The 25,833-nt window shown below is 40.7% G+C and overlaps 1 protein-coding gene across 1 annotated transcript in view; it reads left to right on the top strand.

Annotated features, from left to right (window-relative positions):
* LOC118209905 (NACHT, LRR and PYD domains-containing protein 3-like) overlaps positions 1–25,833 on the top strand; it is a gene marked incomplete at its 3' end in the record, with an annotated part of 50,138 nt that overhangs the window by 20,702 nt on the left and 3,603 nt on the right. The gene's annotated exons all lie outside the window — the stretch shown is intronic.

Genomic DNA, 25,833 nt, shown 5'->3' with positions numbered 1-25,833 from the left:
AGTGAAATTAACAAATATGCCCAGCGAGTAACACAGTAAGGGTGTTGCCCCAAAACTTTATTATCGAGGCCAATGCAGTGATTGGTTCTTACAGAGATGCACACTTCATTCAGCGTATAAGTGAGCCATGTAGTTTAGTGCAGTGTAAGAGAAAACAGTTTATCATATGACAAAATATGAAAGTTGCCAATAACCAGGAATAGTCAGCTTTAACAATGTTAAGAGGCAATCATTCGGATGGATTTTCCACAAAGGTTATACAGATGCAAAAGCAATAGTTTAAATGTTTAATTGGGATGGCAGGTACGGTATGCCATCCCGCCAAGGTACGCCTTGGCGGGGCGGCATGCCCCATACCTATACAGCCCAGAGAGTTTGGCACTTTTCAGGGTTCCCTTCAATAATAATCTCCCCATTGGAAATTTAGATATCAGCCAATAGAAACATCAGATACACACACAAATATACAAGTACACATTTACATTACATTACAGGCATTTAGCAGACGCTCTTATCCAGAGCGACTTACACAACTTTTACATAGCATTTTACATTGTATCCATTTATACAGCTGGATATATACTTAAGCAATTGCGGTTAAGTACCTTGCTCAAGGGTACAACGGCAGTGTCCTTTCCCAGGAATCGAACCTGCAACCTTTCGGTTACAAGCCCAGTTCCTTACCCACTGTGCTACACTCCGGGTACAAAGTACAAAACTTTGCAGCCATAATGTCTGCAGTCTTTTAGCTCACTGGGTTGCCGTTGGAACTTTTTGTAACAGATGCAGGTTCATCCCCCCTCGGACTCACGCGATCCTCTAACTAATTACACTGGATTGATGGCTAACTAAAAATAAAACATTTAAACTATTGCTTTGGCATCTGTAAAATCCTTGTGGGAAACTCATTTATATTTCACAAATCCAAATAACATACACCCACACTTTAGACAGTTCCACCTTCGCCTTCAAGTTTTACATTAGCTACCTTGCTAAAGATACAACAGATCTTGTGTATAATGTTACTACAGACGGCTCTGAAATTAAGCACTAAAACCAGTGTTGCATTTCTGTCTGGTAGGTAACATTACTGGTCGTCAGAAACTGGCGCAAGATAATGACTTCTCCATGCCTGGTATATCGCTTTTTTAGAAGTCAAAATGGTTGCATTGTGCTATTACTGGTACTGTAACTACTACTTAACTAGACTACTGTAGAGACCCTGCAACGACATATTTCTAAATTAATGTTAGCTAGCCCTATATATATCCTCTACCGACATGCAGACAGTTTGTAGGTCTGTCATGTACAATAGCCCATCAAAACCACTTTAATTTAAAAATGACATACACTTTCATTTATTTGTCATTACTGGTAAAGTAAAAACATTAAATCTATGCCTATGTGTTTCTTTCAGCTAGAATGTGTGTTTGCGTGCATTTATATGCACGCATGTTTCTCATAGCCTAATTTATATGAATTGCTATTATCAATTACTCATAACAAACCCAGTACAAAAAGAAATGATATCTGATGAAAAACACATTTTCAACATACAAAAATGCCAAGTTACTTACACATACAGTGTACTGTCTTTAAGTCATTCATTCAAATCTAGGCCTGCCATTAAAAGTATTGATATCAAAATTACAGTTATATTCCACTCAATTTAAAAAAAATAGCACAGCAATTTTGCAAGGTACCCAGGCATCACAAATAAGTGTATTTTTCACAAACGGATTGTCCAAGACAATATATGACCCCTCAGTCTTGAAAGGGACATCTCTACGTGTAAATCCAATGGTAAGGTTGTATGTTTATTTTATATTAATGCCCAGATATTGACAGTATAATGACATGGCAATTTTTAAAAATTCCTCTTCTTTATTTAAGTGTTCAGTGAGCAGCATTTTTCACAGCTGTACTGGCATACCTTCAGCTATTGTTGGCTTTACCTTGTTGCAATGATGTAATACCAATTTTTAGCGGTAAAAGAATGTTTTTATGTATGCCCAGATGCGCAAGTTCGGTGTTGAATAATGTCAAGTAGAACTTTATTTGTCCCCAGTGGGGCAATTGGTTGTGCAGCAGTGAAACAGTACCAAGGCAATTAATATAACATATAATACAAAGTAAAAACATAGAATACAAGTAAAAACATAAAATGCAGTAAAAATCATAGAATTCAAGTAAAAACATAGAATACAGTAAAAACATAAAAATACATTTTTGTAAAAACATAAAGTGCATAATATTATCAAGCCTGGTTGGGTGGTCAGCTGGTATTACCTTTTTCTATTGGAGTTCAGCAGTGAAATGGCTGATAGTATGAAGGAGTGTTTGTATCTGTTGGTTTTGGCTAATGGGTATTTGAAGCGGAAACCCGAAGGCAAGGTCTGAAACTCTAGGTGCAGGGGGTGGGTGCTGTCAGACAGGATGGATTCTGCTTTCTTTAACAACTGTTTGTTATACAAATCAGACAGACTTTTCTGTTGAGTACCCGTCATACTGCTACAGACCTTGATCACCTTTGTTAATGCATTTTTCTGTTTTAAATTAAGAGAAGCATACCAACAGATAAAAGAAAAAGTAAAAATCGATTCAATAAAAGATCTGTAAAACAAAGTCATCAGGGACCTGTCAACATTGAACTTAGCCAGCTTCCTCAGACAGAAAAGGCGCTGCTGGCTTTTTTTACACAACATATTGGTGTTACAATCAAAACTCAGCTTATTATCAATTATGATGCCCAAGTACTTATATGACTCAACAATTTCTACATCCTGACCATTAATTTTAGTGTTGACAGGGTTGGAGTGATGACGTCTAAAATCAATACACATATCCTTGGTCTTTGTCACATTTAATTCTAAACAGGCTTTTTGACACCATCTTAAAAAATAATCTGTGACCGGCCCATGGGACATTTCCTCCTCTTTCATCAGGCTCACTATAACCGTATCATCTGCAAACTTCACAATGTGATGGTTTTCAAACTCACTGCGGCAGTCATTAGTGTACAGGATATATAGGAGAGGAGAGAGGACAGCCCTGGGGAGAGCCAGTTGATGTAAAAGTTAGTCCAGAGAAATGTCCATTCACTCTCACTCTGAGATCTGTTGGTGAGGAAGTCCAAGATCCAGCCAACAATGTTAGTGCCCAACCCAAAACGCTCAGCAAGCTTCTGCACCAGCAGGTGAGGCTGTCTGGTGTTAAAAGCTGATAAGAAGTCCACGAACAACAGTCTGGCATGGTTCTTACTACCCTCTAAGTGCTTATAGATGAAGTTGGGCAGAGTTATAGTTCCATCCTGGACCCCCCTGGTATGCAAACTGTAACGGGTCGAGATGATGCTCCGTCCTATCCAGAAGTTCCTTTTTAATCAACTTTTCAAATTATTTCATAACAAGAGAGGTCAAGGCTACAGGCCTGTAGTCATTCAGAGTCTTAGGGTGGCTATTTTTTGCAATGGGAACTATTGTAGATTGTTTCCATAGTTCAGGGACCGTTTGCTGGCAGAATGACATATTAAAAATATAATTAAAAATAGGGCCTATTTGATCAGCACAGCGGGACAGCATACGGCTACCAGTGTTATCAGGGCCAGGGCTAGTTCTGGCTTTACAGTGTTTAAAAGTATTCACAACACTGTGTACAGAAAAGGAAGAGACAGATTGACTAGAGTTCAGTAGGTTGTGTTTTAAAACAGCAGTTTCGTTGCTAAAATCATGCACATCAAATCTTGAATAAAACATATTAAACTCATGAGCCAGAGCCAGATCTGATGGAAAGCCTTCTAAAGCCACCTTTTTATTTACTTTGTCATTTAACCCAACCATGGTCCTGACACTGTCCCAGGCTGAGCCTAAACTGTTCTTGCTCAGTTTGTATTCAACATTTTGTTTGTAGCCCAATTTAGCCCTCTGAATTTCACGTTTAATCTCTTTTTGTAAAACATTTAGCTCAGAGAAATTACCTTGCTTAAATGCACTTTTTTCTTGTTTAATAACACTTTAAGGTGTTTACTCACCCAGGGTTTACTGTTCGAATAGATCTTAACTACCTTTTCAGGGATAACAATGTCCTCGCAATATGATACCCATGAGCTGACCACTTCTGTGAGTTTGTTAATGTCCCGAGATGATTCGATGAACTCCTCCCATGCCGTGCAGTCCAGACAGCCTTGCAGCGTCAGCGTTGCCTCCTCCGACCAGAGTTTCACCTTTCTGGTGAACACTTTCCCCCTCTGTAGGCATGTGCGATATGCTGAAATAAGTTGCACACAGTTGTGGTCAGCCGTGCCCAGCGGGGGGAGTATGACGGATTTGTAAGCTCCTTTAATTGAGCCATAACACTGGTCTAGTATTTTGCCATTTCTGGTTACATTACATTACATTATATGCATTTAGCAGACGCTCTTATCCAGAGCGACGTACAACAAGTGCATAGGTTTCATGATGTAGAGGCGCAAGTGGTTGGGCTAGACACATATTTGTAAAAGCTCCTGAGAGTTTTGTCCAGCGAACAGTGGTTGAAGTCTCCCAGAATTAAATTAGGAGAATCGGGGGACAGCAACTGTAGTTTCTGCACAATCTGTAGGATCAGTTCAGAGGCGATGCTTTTGTTTGCCTTGGGGTGAATATAGACCACAGTCACAAAAATCTGCGGAAATTCCTGAGGCAGGTAGAATGGACGCATGGAAACAGAAAGCAGTTCAGTATCCTTGGTGCATAGTCTCTCTCTCACTAAGGCGGTTTTGCACCAGCGTTCATTAGTTTCCATTTAAACCAGACCTGGGCATTTTACGGCCCGCGGGCCGGATGCGGCCCTTTGGTTGACTCTGACCGGCCCGCGTAAGGTTCATAAGAAATTACAAAATAAACTTTTTTTTTTTTTTTTCGTATTTTCTTATTACCTCATACGTGGATTAAATGTGCATGGCTTTTATTTTGAAGTTATACACCCAGTGTTTTTTACGTAGTGCATAGGGACGTAAGGTACGTACGTGATGCGTGTTACCACAGAGCTGAAAAAACTGCTAAAAAAACTTTTCGGCTCTGTGCGTGTGCGGCTCTTGAATAATGCTGAAATGGCGCGGATATCGGAAGATTTGGTCGTTAAGCTACAAAAACAGCAAGGATTTTTTACAAAGCTTCACACATCCAGGGATGCAGCAACCAGGACCAGCTTTGTAATTTCCCACAAAATCGCTAAAAACAGTAAGCCATTCTCAGAGGGCGAGTTCGTAAAAGAGTGCTTGGTGGACTCTGCAGCCCTACTATGTCCTGAAAAAAAAGAAGCTTTTGAGCACGTCCCGCTGTCCAGGCGCACCGTGACAAGAAGGATCGAGGACATTGCGGTAAATTTGGAACTTCAGCTGCAACGTGATGTGGCAAATTTTGACTTTTTCTCTTTGGCTTTGGACGAGAGCTGTGATGTCCGTGACACAGCCCAGCTACTTGTATTTGTCCGTGGGATAACGGACTTCAAGATTACAGAGGAGCTGGCAGCAATGCGCTCAATGAAAGGGACAACGACGGGGAGCGATTTGTTCACGGAGGTAAATGCATGCATGGACACGCTGGGACTGAAATGGGACAGACTGACGGGTGTTACAACGGACGGTTGTCCAAATTTAACAGGGAAAAATGTCGGGCTGTTGAAACGTTTGCAAGATAAAGTGACTGAAAACAACGCAGATCAGAAAGTAGTATTTTTGCATTGTATTTTACATCAGCATGTGTTGTGCAAGTCAGTGCTTAAAATTGACAATGTGATTGATGTTGTAACTAAAATAGTTAACTTTATTAGGGCACGAGCATTGAATCACAGGCAGTTTGTTGCACTTTTAGAGGAGCACGAGACAGAACATGTTGATATCAGCTATCACACAGCTGTGAGATGGCTCAGTCTGGGTAAAGTGCTAAAAAGAGTCTGGGATCTGAAAGCAGAAATCCGAGAGTTTTGTGAAAAGAAAGGCAGAGACATCCCAGAGCTCTCAGATGAGAAGTGGATGGCAGATTTTGCATTTGCTGTTGATGTGACCGCACTGATGACTGCACTGAACACCAAACTGCAAGGCAAGGGCCTTTTCATCCATGAAATGCACAACCTAGTGAAGGCTTTCATGACGAAGTTACAGTTTCTTTCGAGGCAACTGGAGAGCAACAATCTTACTCACATGCAAACCCTGAAAGAAGTCACACCATCAGATGATAACCTCCGCAGGTACTCATCCATGTTAGGAGCACTGCATGATGAGTTTTCAAGGCGATTTAAAGATTTCAGAACAATGGAGAGTGAAATGCACTTGATTTCCTCTCCATTTACCTGCAATGTGGATGATGTGCCTAGTGATGTCCAGCTGGAACTCATTGACCTGCAGTCTGATGCAGTACTCACAGAGCACTTTAAGTCACAACCACTGCTGCAATTCTACTCTTCTCTTAAGCAAGAGAAGTTTCCAAACATGAGGAGACATGCTCAGAAGATGTTTGTTCTCTTTGGATCTACCTACATATGTGAACAAACATTCTCAGTGATGAAGTTTAATAAGTCCAGATACAGATCCTTTCTCACTGATGATCATCTGTCAGCTGTGCTTCGCATCTCAACCTCAAACATTCACCCTGACTTTGATGCACTTGTTAAAGACCAACAGAGACTAGATTTCTCTCACTGAACAAGAAAAAACTGAAAAACGCAGAATGAGTGACAAGTGAAAATGTTTTAACTACAAATGTAGGCATCATTATTTTTCTAATATGATGTATCTTACTGAATTTGGCTGAAAATGGTCACTAATGTAATGAATCAAAAACTGTTCAAATGTTCACATTTTGTTAACCATTATTTTAGGAAATTTTATTGAGTAAATGTCATTTTTCCTAAGACAACCTCTCTTTTTCATTGCTCAATTTTAACTTATACTCTTACCAGTCTTACCAACTAATCAAAACAATTAATATTATGCAGACTTTTGTCCAGCCTTTTGGTCCGGCCCTCCATAATATTTTCTTGTTCTCATGTGGCCCCATGTAAAAAATAATTGCCCACCCCTGATTTAAACCAATCCAGACCAGGTCTTAACTCAGAGCACATTTTGCTATTTTGGTGGCGTTATGAATGCGGCACACATGTGAATGCATGACACAGATGTGAGAAATATTTAATTTCAGTTTGACTGTTTCAAATGCAAGCTGTGCTCATTTACGCAGTCCAATGGCAGCTATTTTTGCATTGCATCTGTATGGAGCTAACAGCATCATTTAGAACTGATCATGTGACTAAACTGACACAGTAGCCTCAGTGAAGTGGATTATTTCTCATACTGAATGAATTACATTCTGTCATCAAACTGAAGATGAATTATTTGTGAAATTTGTAATTATAACAACTGCGCTTCCTATGAGAGCAGGGAGGCTTCAGTGAAAAGCCTGGGAACAGTCAAAAAAAAAAGTGTTCATCCTTTACTACTTTCTCCATACATTAAGCCAGCACACCACCAACTTGCATTTTATTGGTCAATGATTGAGCGAACGTTTGGAATGTTAAAAATGTATTTTAGATGCTTGGAAGGGTTGGGTGGTACATTACAATACAGCCCTCAGAAAGTCAGTGCATTCTTTGTGGTGTGCTGTGTTATACACTAAATAACCATACACCTTAGATGTGACACAAACCCCGCAGAGTACACATTACAGGACTTTCATAGGGAGAGAGAAAGAGATTACAGCACACAGAGTGCACGAGAGAGCAGGGACTTGTTGGCTGTGGAGCCGTTTCTCTCATGAGCATACATTCATCTTATCACGTGCATGTCTGAAATAAATGAAATCGTGAAATGTTTTCTTTATTTTTAATTGTGGTATTAAACAAAAATTGACAGTAAAGAAACAATATTCATAATATACTGTATTAACTCTGCAGACTGAACAACTGTAACCTCACAGAGAAGTCCTGCGATATTGTGGCCTCTGCTCTCCAGTCATCAAACTCAACCCTGAGAGATCTGGACCTCAGCTACAATAACCTGAGAGATTCAGGAGTGAAGCTGCTCTGTGCTGGACTGATGAGTCCAAACTCTAAACTACAGAGACTGGGGTGAGTAGTGCTGTGTACTGTGTGACCTTAACTGTTGTGGCTGTGTAAGGGTTTGAATTTTGTCACAGGAAGAATACAAATTTCCTGATTTCATTCATTTTCAAAACCTGTAACCTGAATGTGTGGTGTGGGGATGGCTGGTTTAAGCAGCCACACCTGCCCTGGGTCAAGCTGATTAGACCTGGCCAATTGGATAATTGGTTAAGAATTAGATAATTGGCCAGGCTAATTAGACCCAGGAACAGGAGTGGCTGCACCTGTGCGTAGTGAGGTAATCACTGCGCACAGGTTAAATCTGCCATCCCCACCCACATCAGGAGCTCTCTGTCATGACAGGGTTTTTACATCTGCTCATTTGGCGTTACCATCTTGCCAAACCCTCGTGGAATAAATGTGGACTGTTTTAACATCATCTCCCTGTGTCTCTGTGCTGGAGGGCCCCAAGGAAAGCCACTTAGGTGGCCTGTGGCAGGCGTGTTTGCCACAGTGGCGCCCAACGTGGGGCTCCTCCGGCACAGCAAAGAGGCACAGGAGGGCCAGCCAGGAAGCACACTGGAGGAGGGGCGGCTGAGGTGTTCCCGACAGGGCTTCGGGCGGATCCTCCGGGCCAGAAATGGGGAGCGGAAGATGACCAGGGAGGGGAAGGAAGCAATCCTCAGCTGGGACGCTGAGGAGCTGCACCTGGCCGAGAAGGCAGGTCAGCGACGGGCGGTGCAGGAGAGGTGGTCGCGCCGTGAGCTGGACTTGGCCGGGAAGGCGGGTCAGCCACGGGCGGCGCACAAGTGGTGGCCGCGCCGTTTTGCTTCCTTTCTCGTCCGTTTGGTTGTTTTTAGTTCTTTGTTTTGGCCTGGTTGGTTTGCCCGGAGCCCATGAGGGGATAAGCCTGCAGCCGCCCGCCAGCAGAGCCGACTGGCGGCCACCACAGCCACGAGGGTTCCTGGTCCCCAGCACCACAAGGCCAGTCCACCAGCCCACCAGCCCAGCCACCCCACTACAGCCCCTGGAACAGCCCAAGCCGGTGACGCCCCCACCAGCCAGCAGAGCAGCCCAGGACTTCCCGTGCTCCGGGAGGGAGGAGGAAGAAGGGCTGCCTTGTCGTCCGAAGGAGGGTCACGGCATGTACTGGACTGTTCCGGGGCCACCCACCCTGACTTTTTTTTAGCGTGATTGGAGTGTTTTTGTTTGTCTTTTGCTTTGTTGGGGGTGGGAGTGGGGCGGGGTAGGCTTCGGCCAGTGATTCTCCCTGGCCTCAGTTTGGCGTTGGGGGTATGTGGTGTGGGGATGGCTGGTTTAAGCAGCCACACCTGCCCTGGGTCAAGCTGATTAGACCTGGCCAATTGGATAATTGGTTAAGAATTAGATAATTGGCCAGGCTAATTAGACCCAGGAACAGGAGTGGCTGCACCTGTGCGTAGTGAGGTAATCACTGCGCACAGGTTAAATCTGCCATCCCCACCCACATCAGGAGCTCTCTGTCATGACAGGGTTTTTACATCTGCTCATTTGGCGTTACCATCTTGCCAAACCCTCGTGGAATAAATGTGGACTGTTTTAACATCATCTCCCTGTGTCTCTGTGCTGGAGGGCCCCAAGGAAAGCCACTTCGGTGGCCTGTGGCAGGCGTGTATGCCACAGAATGTTTTTGTGAATACAATTTAGTATATATGCGTATTGACTGGGGTGTAATTATTACGCTAGACATTGCACCCTGGAGAGAGAGACACTCTACTGCTGCCATCTAAGTGTTTTCTGACACTAAAACCTCAGTCAGTGTACAACTGAGCAATTCATGACCTCTGTATTATTTTATCCATCTGGACACTGACTCTAGCAGCTATCCCAGAGGAGCTGCACATCCTGCTAGTGAAATTAACAACAGGGTCCGTACGGTCATGAAAAACCTGGAAAAGTCATTGAAATTTAAAATGCAATTTCCTGGCCCTGGAAAAGTTATGGAAAATAATATTTTTTGAAAAGTAATGGAAACACAGCTGAAGTTGCATCAAATACAATTACTAATTAATCCAATCATAAAAATAGTATGTATAGTAATAAAACGTAAATTGGCACGTAACCTTCGCGGTATTTTGGTGGTGTGAGAAGTTAATTCGGTCTGGCTCAGTCTGTTTACAGGCAGGCCCAACAGGCACGCTTCTGCTAATGTAGCAGTTAGTAAACGTAGGCCCTACTGTGCCGACAATAGGCCAAGGAAGTGCAGCTTCAATAATATATCAGGGCTCGAAATTAACTTTTTTACTTCGTAGCCCTAGTGCTCCCAACTTCAAAAGGTTAGGAGCACCCACCAAAATGTAAGGAGCACCAACAATATATGCAATAGATTTTTTTATTGATAAAAAACGACAATATAACAGTACGGTTTGCAAGTAACAGTTAAACTGTCACGCCTAAAATGTGTCGACTCTTCAAGGAATTGCGTGTTATGTGTTCAAACGACAAAGCGCTTCTCGTCACATTAATACCGCTAATTAAATCAACCGCAAATAAACTGCATCGGAGAAATTAGCTGTTTCAACCGGGTCGCTACACAAAACACTGCGTTAACGTTTCAAAAAAATGCCGTAATCTTTCGTTTCAACTATTCAGCTTTCGATAACGCTAATAAATTGAACATAAACTTTTGTCTTCAGGCAACATTAGTTTGGTGCAGTGTAAGAGAAAACAGTTTATCATCTGACAAAATATGAAAGTTGCCAATAACCAGGAATAGACAGCTTTAACAATGTTAAGAGGCAATCATTTGGATGGATTTTCCGCAAAGATTATACAGATGCAAAAGCAATAGTTTAAATTTTTAATTGGGATGGCAGGTACGGTATGCCATCCCGCCAAGTTACGCTTTGGCGGGGCGGCATGCCCCATACCTATACAGCCCAGAGAGTTTGGCGCTTTTCAGGGTTCCCTTCAGAAATAACCGCAATGACCACAGACTCTCAGCCCTTAAAAACATTCATTTCTGTACCTTCTGACCTCATTTCAACAGACAGAATTCACAAACAATGTCACACGTCCGCACAATAAAGCCCCAAACTTAGGGGATTTTGTGTTTTTTCCTTCGTCGTCTTCCTGCCTGATTACATCATCATAAATGCTCCAGGCCCACTAAGAATATATCTCCCCATTGGAAATTTAGGTATATCAGCCAATAGAAACATCAGATACAGACACAAATATACAAGTACACGTTTAAAAGTACAAACCTTTGCAGCCATAATGTCTGCAATCTTTTAGCTCACTGGGTTGCCGTTGGAACTTTTTGTAACAGATGCAGGTTCATCCCCCCTCGGACTCACGCGATCCTCTAACTAATTTCACTGGATTGATGGCTAACTAAAAATAAAACATTTAAACTATTGCTTTGGCATATGTAAAATCCTTGTGGGAAACTCATTTATATTTCACAAATCCAAATAAAATACACCCACACATTAGACAGTTCCACCTTAGCCTTCAAGTTTTACATTAGCTGCCTTGCTAAAGATACAACAGATTGCGTGTATAATGTTACTACAGACGGCTCTGAAATTAAGCACTAAAATCAGTGATGCATTTCTGTCTGGTAGGTAACATTACTGGTCGTACAGAAACTGGCGCAAGATAATGACTTCTCCATGCCTGGTATATCGCTTTTTTAAAAGTCAAAATGGTTGCATTGTGCCAATACTGGTACTGTAACTACTTCTTAACTAGACTGCTGTAGCGACCCTGCAACGCCACATTTCTAAATTGTTAGCTAGCCCTATATATATCCTCTACCGACATGTAAACAATTAGTAGGTCTGTCATGTACAATAGCCCATCAAAACCACTTTCATTTAAAAATGACATACACTTTCATTTATTTGTCATTACTGGTAAAGTAAAAAGATTAAATCTATGCCTATGTGTTTCTTTCAGCTAGAATGTGTGTTTGTGTGCATTTATGTGCATGCATGTCTCTCATAGCCTACATTTATATTACTTTCTATTATAACTAACTCATAACAAACCCAGTACAAAAAGAAATGATATCTGATGAAAAACACATTTTCAACATACAAAAATTCCAAGTTACTTACACATACAGTGTACTGTCTTGAAGTCATTCATTCAAATCTAGGCCTGCCATTAAAAGTATTGATATCAAAATTACAGTTACATTACACTCAAATTAAAAAAAATAGCACAGATATTTTGGAAGGTACCCAGGCATCACAAATAAGTGTATATGACCACTCCGTCTTGAAAGGGACATCTCTACGTGTAAAACCAATGGTATGGTTGTATATTTATTCCATATCAATGCCCAGATATTTACAGTAGAATAACATGGTATCATTTTTTTTTAAATTCCTCTTCTTTATTTTGGTGTTCAGTGAGAAGCATATTTCACAGCTGTACTGGCATACCTTCGGCTATTGTTGGCTTTATCTTGTTGCAATGACGGAATACAATTTTTTTAGCAGTAAAAGAATGTTTTTATGTATGCCCAGATGCGCAAGTTCGGTGTTGAATAATGTGTTTCCATTTAATCCAGTCCAGACCATGTCTTAACCCACAACACATTTTGCTATTTTGGTGGCGTTATGAATGCGGCACACATGTGAATGCATGACACAGATGTGAGAAATATTTAATTTCAGTTTGACTGTTTCAAATGCAAGCTGTGCTCATTAACGCAGTCCAATGGCAGCTATTTTTGCAGTGCATCTGTATGGAGCTAACAGCGTCATTTAGAACTGATCATGTGACTAAACTGACACAGCAGCCTCAGTTAAGTGGATTATTTCTCATACTGAATGAATTACATTCTGTCATCAAACTGAAGATGAATTATTTGTGAAATTTGTAATTATAACAACTGCGCTTCCTATGAGAGCAGGGAGGCTTCAGTGAAAAGCCTGGGAACAGTCAAAAAAAAAAAGTGTTCATCCTTTACTACTTTCTCCATACATTAAGCCAGCACACCACCAACTTGCATTTTATTGGTCAATGATTGAGCAAACGTTTGGAATGTTAAAAATGTATTTTAGATGCTTGGAAGGGTTGGGTGGTACATTACAATACAGCCCTCAGAAAGTCAGTGCATTCTTTGTGGTGTGCTGTGTTATACACTAAATAACCATACACCTTAGATGTGACACAAACCCCGCAGAGTACACATTACAGGACTTTCATAGGGAGAGAGAAAGAGATTACAGCACACAGAGTGCACGAGAGAGCAGGGACTTGTTGGCTGTGGAGCCGTTTCTCTCGTGAGCATACATTCATCTTATCAAGTGCATGTCTGAAATAAATGAAATCGTGAAATGTTTTCTTTATTTTTAATTGTGGTATTAAACAAAAATTGACAGTAAAGAAACAATATTCATAATATACTGTATTAACTCTGCAGACTGAACAACTGTAACCTCACAGAGAAGTCCTGCGATATTGTGGCCTCTGCTCTCCAGTCATCAAACTCAACCCTGAGAGATCTGGACCTCAGCTACAATAACCTGGGAGATTCAGGAGTGAAGCTGCTCTGTGCTGGACTGATGAGTCCAAACTCTAAACTACAGAGACTGGGGTGAGTAGTGCTGTGTACTGTGTGACCTTAACTGTTGTGGCTGTGTAAGGGTTTGAATTTTGTCACAGGAAGAATACAAATTTCCTGATTTCATTCATTTTCAAAACCTGTAACCTGAATGTTTTTGTGAATACAATTTAGTATATATGCGTATTGACTGGGGTGTAATTATTACGCTAGACATTGCACCCTGGAGAGAGAGACACTCTACTGCTGCCATCTAAGTGTTTTCTGACACTAAAACCTCAGTCAGAGTACAACTGAGCAATTCATGACCTCTGTATTATTTTATCCATCTGGACACTGACTCTAGCAGCTATCCCAGAGGAGCTGCACATCCTGCTAGTGAAATTAACAACAGGGTCCGTACGGTCATGAAAAACCTGGAAAAGTCATTGAAATTTAAAATGCAATTTCCTGGCCCTGGAAAAGTTATGGAAAATAATATTTTTTGAAAAGTAATGGAAACACAGCTGAAGTTGCATCAAATACAATTACTAATTAATCCAATCATAAAAATAGTATGTATAGTAATAAAACGTAAATTGGCACGTAACCTTCGCGGTATTTTGGTGGTGTGAGAAGTTAATTCGGTCTGGCTCAGTCTGTTTACAGGCAGGCCCAACAGGCACGCTTCTGCTAATGTAGCAGTTAGTAAACGTAGGCCCTACTGTGCCGTCAATAGGCCAGGGAAGTGCAGCTTCAATAATATATCAGGGCTCGAAATTAACTTTTTTACTTCGTAGCCCTAGTGCTCCCAACTTCAAAAGGTTAGGAGCACCCACCAAAATGGAAGGAGCACCAACAATATATGCAATAGATTTTTTTATTGATAAAAAACGACAATATAACAGTACGGTTTGCAAGTAACAGTTAAACTGTCACGCCTAAAATGTGTCGACTCTTCAAGGAATTGCGTGTTATGTGTTCAAACGACAAAGCGCTTCTCGTCACATTAATACCGCTAATTAAATCAACCGCAAATAAACTGCATCGGAGAAATTAGCTGTTTCAACCGGGTCGCTACACAAAACACTGCGTTAACGTTTCAAAAAAAATGCCGTAATCTTTCGTTTCAACTATTCAGCTTTCGATAACGCTAATAAATTGAACATAAACTTTTGTCTTCAGGCAACATTAGTTTGGTGCAGTGTAAGAGAAAACAGTTTATCATCTGACAAAATATGAAAGTTGCCAATAACCAGGAATAGACAGCTTTAACAATGTTAAGAGGCAATCATTTGGATGGATTTTCCGCAAAGATTATACAGATGAAAAAGCAATAGTTTAAATTTTTAATTGGGATGGCAGGTACGGTATGCCATCCCGCCAAGTTACGCTTTGGCGGGGCGGCATGCCCCATACCTATACAACCCAGAGAGTTTGGCGCTTTTCAGGGTTCCCTTCAGAAATAACCGCAATGACCACAGACTCTCAGCCCTTAAAAACATTCATTTCTGTACCTTCTGACCTCATTTCAACAGACAGAATTCACAAACAATGTCACACGTCCGCACAATAAAGCCCCAAACTTAGGGGATTTTGTGTTTTTTCCTTCGTCGTCTTCCTGCCTGATTACATCATCATAAATGCTCCAGGCCCACTAAGAATATATCTCCCCATTGGAAATTTAGGTATATCAGCCAATAGAAACATCAGATACAGACACAAATATACAAGTACACGTTTAAAAGTACAAACCTTTGCAGCCATAATGTCTGCAATCTTTTAGCTCACTGGGTTGCCGTTGGAACTTTTTGTAACAGATGCAGGTTCATCCCCCCTCGGACTCACGCGATCCTCTAACTAATTATACTGGATTGATGGCTAACTAAAAATAAAACATGTAAACTATTGCTTTGGCATCTGTAAAATCCTTGTGGGAAACTCATTTATATTTCACAAATCCAAATAAAATACACCCACACATTAGACAGTTCCACCTTCGCCTTCAAGTTTTACATTAGCTGCCTTGCTAAAGATAGAACAGATTGCGTGTATAATGTTACTACAGACGGCTCTGAAATTAAGCACTAAAATCAGTGATGCATTTCTGTCTGGTAGGTAACATTACTGGTCATACAGAAACTGGCGCAAGATAATGACTTCTCCATGCCTGGTATATCGCTTTTTTAAAAGTCAAAATGGTTGCATTGTGCCAATACTGGTACTGTAACTACTTCTTAACTAGACTACTGTAGCGACCCTGCAACGCCATATTTCTAAATTGTTAGCTAGCCCTATATATATCCTCTACCGACATGCAAACAATTAGTAGGTCTGTCATGTACAATAGCCCATCAAAACCACTTTCATTTAAAAATGACATACACTTTCATTTATTTGTCATTACTGGTAAAGTAAAAAGATTAAATCTATGCCTATGTGTTTCTTTCAGCTAGAATGTGTGTTTGTGTACATTTATGTGCATGCATGTCTCTCATAGCCTACATTTATATTACTTTCTATTATAACTAACTCATAACAAACCCAGTACAAAAAGAAATGATATCTGATGAAAAACACATTTTCAACATACAAAAATTCCAAGTTACTTACACATACAGTGTACTGTCTTGAAGTCATTCATTCAAATCTAGGCCTGCCATTAAAAGTATTGATATCAAAATTACAGTTACATTACACTCAAATTAAAAAAAAATAGCACAGATATTTTGGAAGGTACCCAGGCATCACAAATAAGTGTATATGACCACTCCGTCTTGAAAGGGACATCTCTACGTGTAAAACCAATGGTATGGTTGTATATTTATTCCATATCAATGCCCAGATATTTACAGTAGAATAACATGGTATCATTTTTTTTTTAATTCCTCTTCTTTATTTTGGTGTTCAGTGAGAAGCATATTTCACAGCTGTACTGGCATACCTTCGGCTATTGTTGGCTTTATCTTGTTGCAATGACGGAATACAATTTTTTTAGCAGTAAAAGAATGTTTTTATGTATGCCCAGATGCGCAAGTTCGGTGTTGAATAATGTGTTTCCATTTAATCCAGTCCAGACCATGTCTTAACCCACAACACATTTTGCTATTTTGGTGGCGTTATGAATGCGGCACACATGTGAATGCATGACACAGATGTGAGAAATATTTAATTTCAGTTTGACTGTTTCAAATGCAAGCTGTGCTCATTTACGCAGTCCAATGGCAGCTATTTTTGCAGTGCATCTGTATGGAGCTAACAGCGTCATTTAGAACTGATCATGTGACTAAACTGACACAGTAGCCTCAGTGAAGTGGATTATTTCTCATACTGAATGAATTACATTCTGTCATCAAACTGAAGATGAATTATTTGTGAAATTTGTAATTATAACAACTGTGCTTCCTATGAGAGCAGGGAGGCTTCAGTGAAAAGCCTGGGAACAGTCAAAAAAAAAGTGTTCATCCTTTACTACTTTCTCCATACGTTAAGCCAGCACACCACCAACTTGCGTTTTATTGGTCAATGATTGAGCGAATGTTTGGAATGTTAAAAATGTATTTTAGATGCTTGGAAGGGTTGGGTGGTACATTACAATACAGCCCTCAGAAAGTCAGTGCATTCTTTGTGGTGTGCTGTGTTATACACTAAATAGCCATACAGCCATGTGACACAAACCCCGCAGAGTACACATTACAGGACTTTCATAGGGAGAGAGAAAGAGATTACAGCACACAGAGTGCACGAGAGAGCAGGGACTTGTTGGCTGTGGAGCCGTTTCTCTCGTGAGCACACATTCATCTTATCAAGTGCATGTCTGAAATAAATGAAACTTAGTTGAAGTGGTGAAATGTTTTCTTTATTTTTAATTGAGGTTTTAAACAAAAATTGACAGTAAAGACACAATATTCATAATATACTATATTAACTCTCTGCAGACTGCATAACTGTCACCTCACTGAGAAGTCCTGCGATATTGTGGCCTCAGCTGTCCAGTCATCAAACTCAACCCTGAGAGATCTGGACCTCAGCTGCAATAACCTGAGAGATTCAGGAGTGAAGCTGCTCTGTGCTGGACTGATGAGTCCAAACTGTAAACTACAGAGACTGGACCTCAGCTACAATAACCTGGGAGATTCAGGAGTGAAGCTGCTCTGTGCTGGACTGATGAGTCCAAACTGTAAACTCCAGAGCCTGCGGTGAGTAGTGCTGTGTACTGTGTGACCTTAACTGTTGTGGCTGTGTAAGGGTTTGAATTTTGTCACAGTTTTTCAAATGGGTGTTTTTTTTTAATTATGGTGAAATAGGGGACACAAGCCTGGTCGAAACGAGTCCCCAACTGCAATGGAATTTTGAAGCTATGGTTTGAAACTGAGACATTTTGGCATCTATAGCATTTTGAGAGTACATATTTCATTAAATTTCCATCCCATAACAATATATATGAGTAAATGCATACAGTATATTAGTTTTACTGTACGGTCACCACTAAATATTGGTTAATGTCGCTTTCCTCCAAGGACAATTATTCAATGCTGTGCGAAGCGGCTAAATTTAAGTATATTCTGGCAAGTTAGTGATTTATGTTGTGATTTGACTATACTGTAGCATTTATGACATTATGCATATAAATTAAACTGTCAAAATATGTTTTTGGGAAAGATTGCCAAAATAGGTTTGACCTCCCTGATATAACATGTTTTATGTATAGTAATTAGGGGCATTAACAGTTAATCGATTAACTATTAATCATTAATAAGAATGGTGATTGACTAATTTAATTGATTAAATAATTAATTTTCAATATACCGTTTCAATGAATAACCTAACGCTGGTGATTATACTTTCAGTTTAGAAAGTCGATTCTCCGTCATTAGAAACAAATCTCCTTGACTGGTGGAAAGTCAGGGCACTAAATTGCCAGCATTAGCAAAATGCTATTTGTCCATTCCTGGTAGTGGTGGGTGTTACAGGTCCTTGCAGGGACACAGATCCTTTGACTCTGTTCCCTAAAAGGATTTGTTCCTGGATTTGTTCATTGATTCCTTCATAGCTCTCTCCCTGACTCCCGCGAAAGGAGAACGAGAGTCATTCAGCGACTGATTCCGACTTCAGACTCCTAGTGAAAAATATTTAACCTACTGTGCTTCGTATGTGAATTCCTACAGGAACCTCACACAAATAGGTGGCACGAGTTAGCCTACTATATAATTTGCATATGACAGAAGGCTTGATGATAATATAGTCTCTAGGCTATCAAAAGTGCAAATTATTTAGCAGGATGTGACAATTTCTTATGAATTTGTAGCGTTATTAGTGCAGAAGTTATATTTATTTCGTGGAGAGATGTTGTAATATAGCCAAAATTGTGATTTGCCGTTTCAGTTTTGCACTCTTCATTTTCATTCTCTGTCTGCCTGTCATGATTTTATGACCCATAATTCCATGCAGAATCTACTGAATGCCGTGCCGTTCACAATTGCAGCGGGATTGTCGGATATGATTTTATCTTCCAGCTTGGCTATGTTTGTTTTTATTTTGGCTAACAGCGTTGTGTCAGTTTCCTGCCTCATGCATTGCTCTTCAAGCTGGCTGCGCTAATGTTTAGACAGTGCTTGTGAGAAAGCATGTCAGTGGTGCCTAGGGTCCTGGCGTGGTTTTTCTATAAAACAGCCTTCTGGTTTTGTTTGGCATGTGCGCTGGGAGAGAGGTAGGCATTTATGGAAACTTTCCCGAATTTCATTTTGCTGCTTGTGCGTTCATGCAACTAATACCACACACACACAAACACACACACATGCTACCCAACCTCCCACAGTTGGTATAATTCTGTTCAAATCCATCATTGCCATCTGTATGTCTTAATGGCAATTGCATTGCACATGTTTGTAGAGAATAAAATATATCACTCCTCGGGAGCCAGATTCTCTAATTGGAGTCATTTGTGTCCATATTAGCTGCCTCAACCAGTAAACTCCAAGTGAAGGTTTACACCCTCTGCTACACTGGCCCTTCGAGCCGGAGTGAGTGCAGCTAATTAAATAATATGGACAAGGTGGTTCCAGATGCACCAGAGCCCCAGAGTAGGCCCCGCACAGATCATCGTTTGCCTCCTTATTTAGCCGACTATGAAGTTGGTTAGCGACCTTCTGAGGATCCTCCTCTGTCTCTGTCAGTGCATTTCCCACTCAGGCTCTCTCCCACATCCAAACCGCCATTCTGGAGGAGAGGATAAAGCAGATGGAGTAGGACACCCTTCATCACCAGCTAGAGGAGGACTCTCGTGCGGACCTTGAATATCAGTGGCTAGAGGCTCAGGCTAAGGAAGCTCAACGTCTTCAGGAGGAGGCTCTCCAGGCTAAAGAATCTTTAACCATACAACTGAAGCCGTCGCTTGAAGAAAGCAGAGTGTGACTGGGAGGTAGCCAAACGTGTCACCACCTTACTCACCGCTGACCCTGAATCCGCCAGTCCAGATGTTCCATTACCTCCTGCTAGTTTCCTGCATCTTCCTCAGGCTTCTGACATGGACCAGGCTGAGACCCTTCCTTCCGCTCACCCTCAGCATTCCACGCCTCGGCAGCCAGAGTTTCCTCCACCAACTGTGTCAGCCACAGCTATTCCGACTGCTTCAGCTGCACTGCAGGCACTGCCACAAGTATATCGAGACTCAGTGCTGCTGTCTCCTGGATCTTCTCAGCTGATGTCACACACTGTTACAGCATCTACTGCTCCACGTCCTGCACCCCATGTGACACAGTATCTAACTCCAGCACCCATGGCAGCCTTTGGGCTACAGCACTCTGTATCACATATTTTCACACTTTTTCCCCTGTCAGAATAAAGCCTAACACTTTACAATAAGGTCACGTGACTTCAGTATGAATCAAATTTGACTTTAGTTCGTAGTTCAGTAATGTTACTAATTTGTTATAGTTACATGATTATTTATACATTAGCAAAACACAGGATAAACTTAACCAGAAACAAATACATTAACTGTTTTTATTGGCATTAGTCAATGGCAATTCATGTGACCTTACTGTGAAATGCTACTGAATAAAGTGCAGTAAAATTGTCGGGCTAGTGAGCTAGTGCTCTCATTTAATGTTCTGAACCCAGAACATAAGCAGCATCAAATGCAAAAACTCCTCACTTATCATGTATTTTATTTGATTTCATTTACTAATTATTTGCAAAAATACCAATTTTCTAATAAATGGTGAATTTGTTGAAAGTGAAAGGCGGAGTCACACGCCGTGACACACCCCTTTTGTGGACAGAAGAGTTGGACGCAGGGAATTGTGGGATAAGATCCGGATTTCAAAAGCATTTACTGTGGGCTTAGCGAGAGAGAGACTATTGATAGAAAATAATTAAAGGAAACAAACTTATTCTCCCTTCCCCCTCATGGATTCCAGGTAACAAAATAATGTAGTAAAATAACAAACTGAAATAACCAGAACAAGACAGCACAATGGGGACGCTTTTCAGCCCTTTCTGTCGCTAAGGCTCTTTCTGCCACTGCTTTCACACACACTCTCTCTCTCTCTCTCTCACTCGTCAGTCAATTCCCGGTCTCAGACACCTACTGGGAAAAGAACACACTTTTAAACCCAGGACTGATTAGTAATGTTATCCAGGTGTGTGTGCCTACTTAACCAGTAGGCGTGGTCCTCTGATTGCCCTGAACCTCCCTCACAAACCAATCCCTGCCACACAGAGTAATCTGATGGATCAATCTTCATGTCAAAACATGCAACTCAAACTGATTAAAATAAATAGAGGCTATTGGGATGGCAGGTATGCCATCCCGCCAAGTTAGGCCTTGGCGGGGGCATGCCCCATACCTATACAGCACCGAGAGTTTGGCACTTTTCAGGGTTCCCCACAGAAATGACCACAACAACCACAGACACTCAGCCCTTAAAAACATTAAATTCTGTACATTCTGACCCCATTTCAACAGACAGATTTCATAAACAACTTCACATTTCCACACAATAAAGCCCCAAACTAAGGGGATTTTGCGTTTTCTCTTTCTTCTTCTTCTCCTTCCTCTTCCTCCTCCTCCAAACATTTCCAGTTTAAACAGCTAGTCTGCCTGTGGCCCAGTGGGTAAGGTTACAGTCTTGGGAACATGGGGTAATAGGTTCAAGCCCAGCTAGGAACACGTTTCTTTAACCTGCTTTTACCCTCACTAATAATTGTCTACTGCTTCTCAATTATTGCTTTTGCTCCATATCTACCCGCCGTTCACCGAACGTATACACTGCATTATGACGTACCGTCTGCATGTTCAGTTATTAACCGGCTACAATATTGCGAAGCCATATGTATTCAACGGGAGCTCTTCTGTGCTTACTGGCCTTTAAAACTTTTAAAACCACGGACAGGTTTGCTAATGATATTTTATGCATTGCACAGCTATGTCATGGTGCTGCACTAACAAAGTCACAGACTGGTAAACTTCCGGTTGAAGGATTGAATCCCGCCTCGCCCTCAAGCAGATAATTTCCTCTTTTACACTAACGTTTTCTTATGCTTATATTTGCTTTACCAAAACTCAGTCGGAGGGTTGCCGGTTCAAACCCCGCCCTGGGCGTGTCGAAGTGTCCTTGAGCAAGACACCTAACCCCTAACCCCTAACTGTTCTGGCGAATGAGAGGCATCAATTGTAAAGCGCTTTGGATAAAAGCGCTATATAAATGCAGTCCATTTACCATTCTTATCAGCAAACGCCATGTTTCTGCATTCATGTTACCTCGCCCTGTTCTCTATCTAGCCACATACAAACAATTACTACGTATGTACGTTCTGTAACTCCCCATTAAAACATTACATTTAAAATCATGACTCACTCATAATTATAAGTACTAGTACTGAACATGAGAAAAGCACACCGTGCAATAGATTTCACACGTTACTTAACCCTCCACTTTAACGACTAATGCTTTATACCGACTGTTATATATACCAATCGATAAGGAAACCAAGCTCGCTCATGGTCATTTTATTTACTGCGCACTATAGTCTGTGATCATGTCAACCTCACCTACATGCCCATTCTGCTAAAAACATGTTGTTTCAACTACGCAATTTCATCATTTCTCCTAATTTCTCTCACACTCTTGTTATTTTCTCATATGCAAAGCCTGCTGGGACACATGCGTCTGCTCCAATTCTCCACTATGAAGTTTTCCAGTTCTAGCTTAGCAAAACAGCGAAGAGGATTCCTACCTGCAGATAAGCCTATCAAAATGCCTTATAAACCTTACAAACACTAAAAGTGCATCTCCACGAAATAACAGAGAACGGAGCAGGACAGAAGGGTACACAAGTTGGGACCTAGGGAGCTCTAATTCTACGGGCTTGCTGATTCTTTTGTCAATCAAGGCTCGTTGGATGGCCGTCAAATCCGTGAGAACATACACTGTTTTGTACGTTGATAACGTGTTTTTTATGAGATATTAATCTACAATATTAAGACAAGGACACAGTATTAAAGGGGGACAGAAGCACTCATAATGTGGCTCTGGTTTGTTTGCTTTTTACCTTATAAAAGATATGGCCCTGCTTTCAAATCTAAAAGCTAAAAATTCCCTTTTTTGCATGAGAGTGCAGCCATCCTGTAACAAGTTAGGTTGTGATGTCACTGAAATAAATCTGTCTCTAATCGATTGTTTTAAAATGACCTCTGATGTGAACAAAGTAAATGCCCTAATTGACTTGTCAAAAGAAATGTATGGTAACATGAAATGTGTGGAGTTGTGATGAACTGAGTTTGAATATCTTTAGCCTAGGTGTACGCAGACTTCTGGTGTCTACTGTAAGTTGTTTCTCCAAATGTTTCAGCAGAAAATTTTAATCATTAGGTGTATTGTTTCTCTTGTACAATCATTTTTTCCCAGAGGAGCTGCCCATTCTGCTAGCGAAACTAACAATTTGCCCAGCGAGTACCCCAGTAAGGGTGTTACCCCAAAACTTGATCTCTTGTTATCCCAAAACCAGTTCTCTGAAACAATGAGTGGAGAGATCCACCTATGGGGAATGTCATCCAGTCTTGACCTTCGCAGAAGCATCCAATTGCACCAAGTCTGGCTCTGACAGACAGTAGCAGATCACAAAGCAGATCAGCGCTTGTGTTCAGAATTCCTACAACATCAATCAATCAATCAAATTTTATTTGTATAGTATATTTCACAGCAATTGTCACAATACGCTTCACAGACAACCCTGGCCTAAACCCCCACAGGAGCAAGCCTTAAGCAACATGGGTCATGCGTAACCACAGAAAGAAAACAAGAAACAAAACAAACAACAAAACATAAAAATCATATGTGGAGAAATGTCCTGTTTTACAGATTTCATATGTAAGCAGGTTAATTGGGACAATGCAAGTGACAAATGTTTAATGAAAGCCGGAAAAATGGGGGCTTAATTTCTCTAAACATAGTTCTTCAGGATCACTTTACTTCTCTTGCTAGGCAGAGGGTAGAGGGCATAAATGGTCATAATACAGCAAGAAACAAGGAGACTCCTCAAGAAAGTTTTACATAACTTTCAAATTCCCCCACTTATTAAATTTTTTGTGCAGTTTATATTACTCCACAAGGTCTGCCAAATATTTGGTAAGGGGTTTTAAAAGAAAAAAAATGACACCAGGTTTTTATTATCATTGTTATTATCATTGTTACAATAATAAATAAATGCAACACAATAATTAGCCTTTTATATTCGCAAAAGCATGCGAGAATAAAATGAATGGATGGATTATAGGGCAAGGACATGCAGAAAATGGGTGCAATGTGTGGAATTTTCAAAAGACACCACGTTTTTAAAAATCTAGTTTCTACCAGCAGTAAAAGTTAGTGGCAATAATCAGTTGTGGTGTTATCAATCTCATACAGCCACTAGATGGCGCTGCAGTGTAATTCCAGTTGAAAACGTTCATGCCGCAGTTGCATTGCTGTTAGATCGTGCTAGATGAACTAGCACAGCTCGTACACGGGTCCGGCACAGCTTCAGGTACAATATCGCAGGTCTGACCAATGATATCATGACTGCTTAGATAAAACCTTCATGCTATTTTATGTACTGGTGTATATATTTAAGTTGTCTGTGATAGTATGCTGCTTAGTTCTTCATTGCCTCCACTAGCTAGGTTGGTTCATGAAGTAACGTTAAGGTAGGTTGGGCTGCTAGCTAGCTAACTCGTGCCTGTGAGTCAAAGCCAAAGCTAAATTTACAACAACGGAAACAATTGTCAACTTGAGGGTCGTGTTGTTTGTAGAAAATGATAAACGAATGCTATTTGCAAAGTGTTATTAGTTATTATCATATAATTGTTTTATGTAACTGTAGTTCTACATTTATTTTCAAAGAATAACTAGCTGAACGGTGTAACAGTGAACGGCTCAGATCGAGCTGTCATCGCCATGGTAACCAACCGACCCTCCTAACGGCCACATTTTAAACAGTGTCGTCAATGTTACCCTCACGTTAAATAAGAATTCGCAATTTTGTATTGAATGCGGTTTCATTTTACCTTTGTGAAACTTTTAAAATTAATGCCAGAAACACTGTCTAGTTGACCACAAATTGTTTGATAACTTGATGGTTACAAGATTAGGAAGAAAATATTATCATGATAACAGCAGTGTATTCAGCTAATGGGGTTCATGTGTACATTAATAATTATATTTATCATAGTGATGAATATTGAACGTTTTTAAAACGTATAGATGTTCATGGACCAAAGAACATGTCAGGTGAGGTAAAGTGCACCACAAAAATGCTGTTTCTTGTGTTTGCAGATTAGATGAATGTTTGCAAATCAGATAAGTTCATCATATGAAAAGGGTTTGGCAATGAATCCCTTGCAGTAGACTCCCAACCTTGTGGTTTCACCATATTTATTGGTGAATAGAGCCCAGTAATTGCCTTAGACTTGTGAATTAGTCAGAATACGTAGTGAATTTAATTTACACACCCCCTCCCTGTTTTGTGTGTACATCTCAGGAATGCGTAGGTGCATATATATCAACTGTCAAGGTACACAGTGTCACAGCTGTGAATTTGTGTGTGTGTGCATGTGCGTGTGTGTGTGTGTGTGTGTTTGTGGTCTCTCCACAGGCTGGATTGGTGTAATCTCACAGAGGGCTGCTGTGATGTTCTGGCCTCAGTCCTGCATTCTCCTCACTCAGAGCTGAGAGATC

Source organism: Anguilla anguilla, chromosome 12, assembly GCF_013347855.1.
Source record: "Anguilla anguilla isolate fAngAng1 chromosome 12, fAngAng1.pri, whole genome shotgun sequence".
Taxonomy (NCBI): domain Eukaryota; kingdom Metazoa; phylum Chordata; class Actinopteri; order Anguilliformes; family Anguillidae; genus Anguilla; species Anguilla anguilla.
Note: the sequence above shows the minus strand (reverse complement) of the source record. Positions and strands in the feature narration are given on the sequence as shown.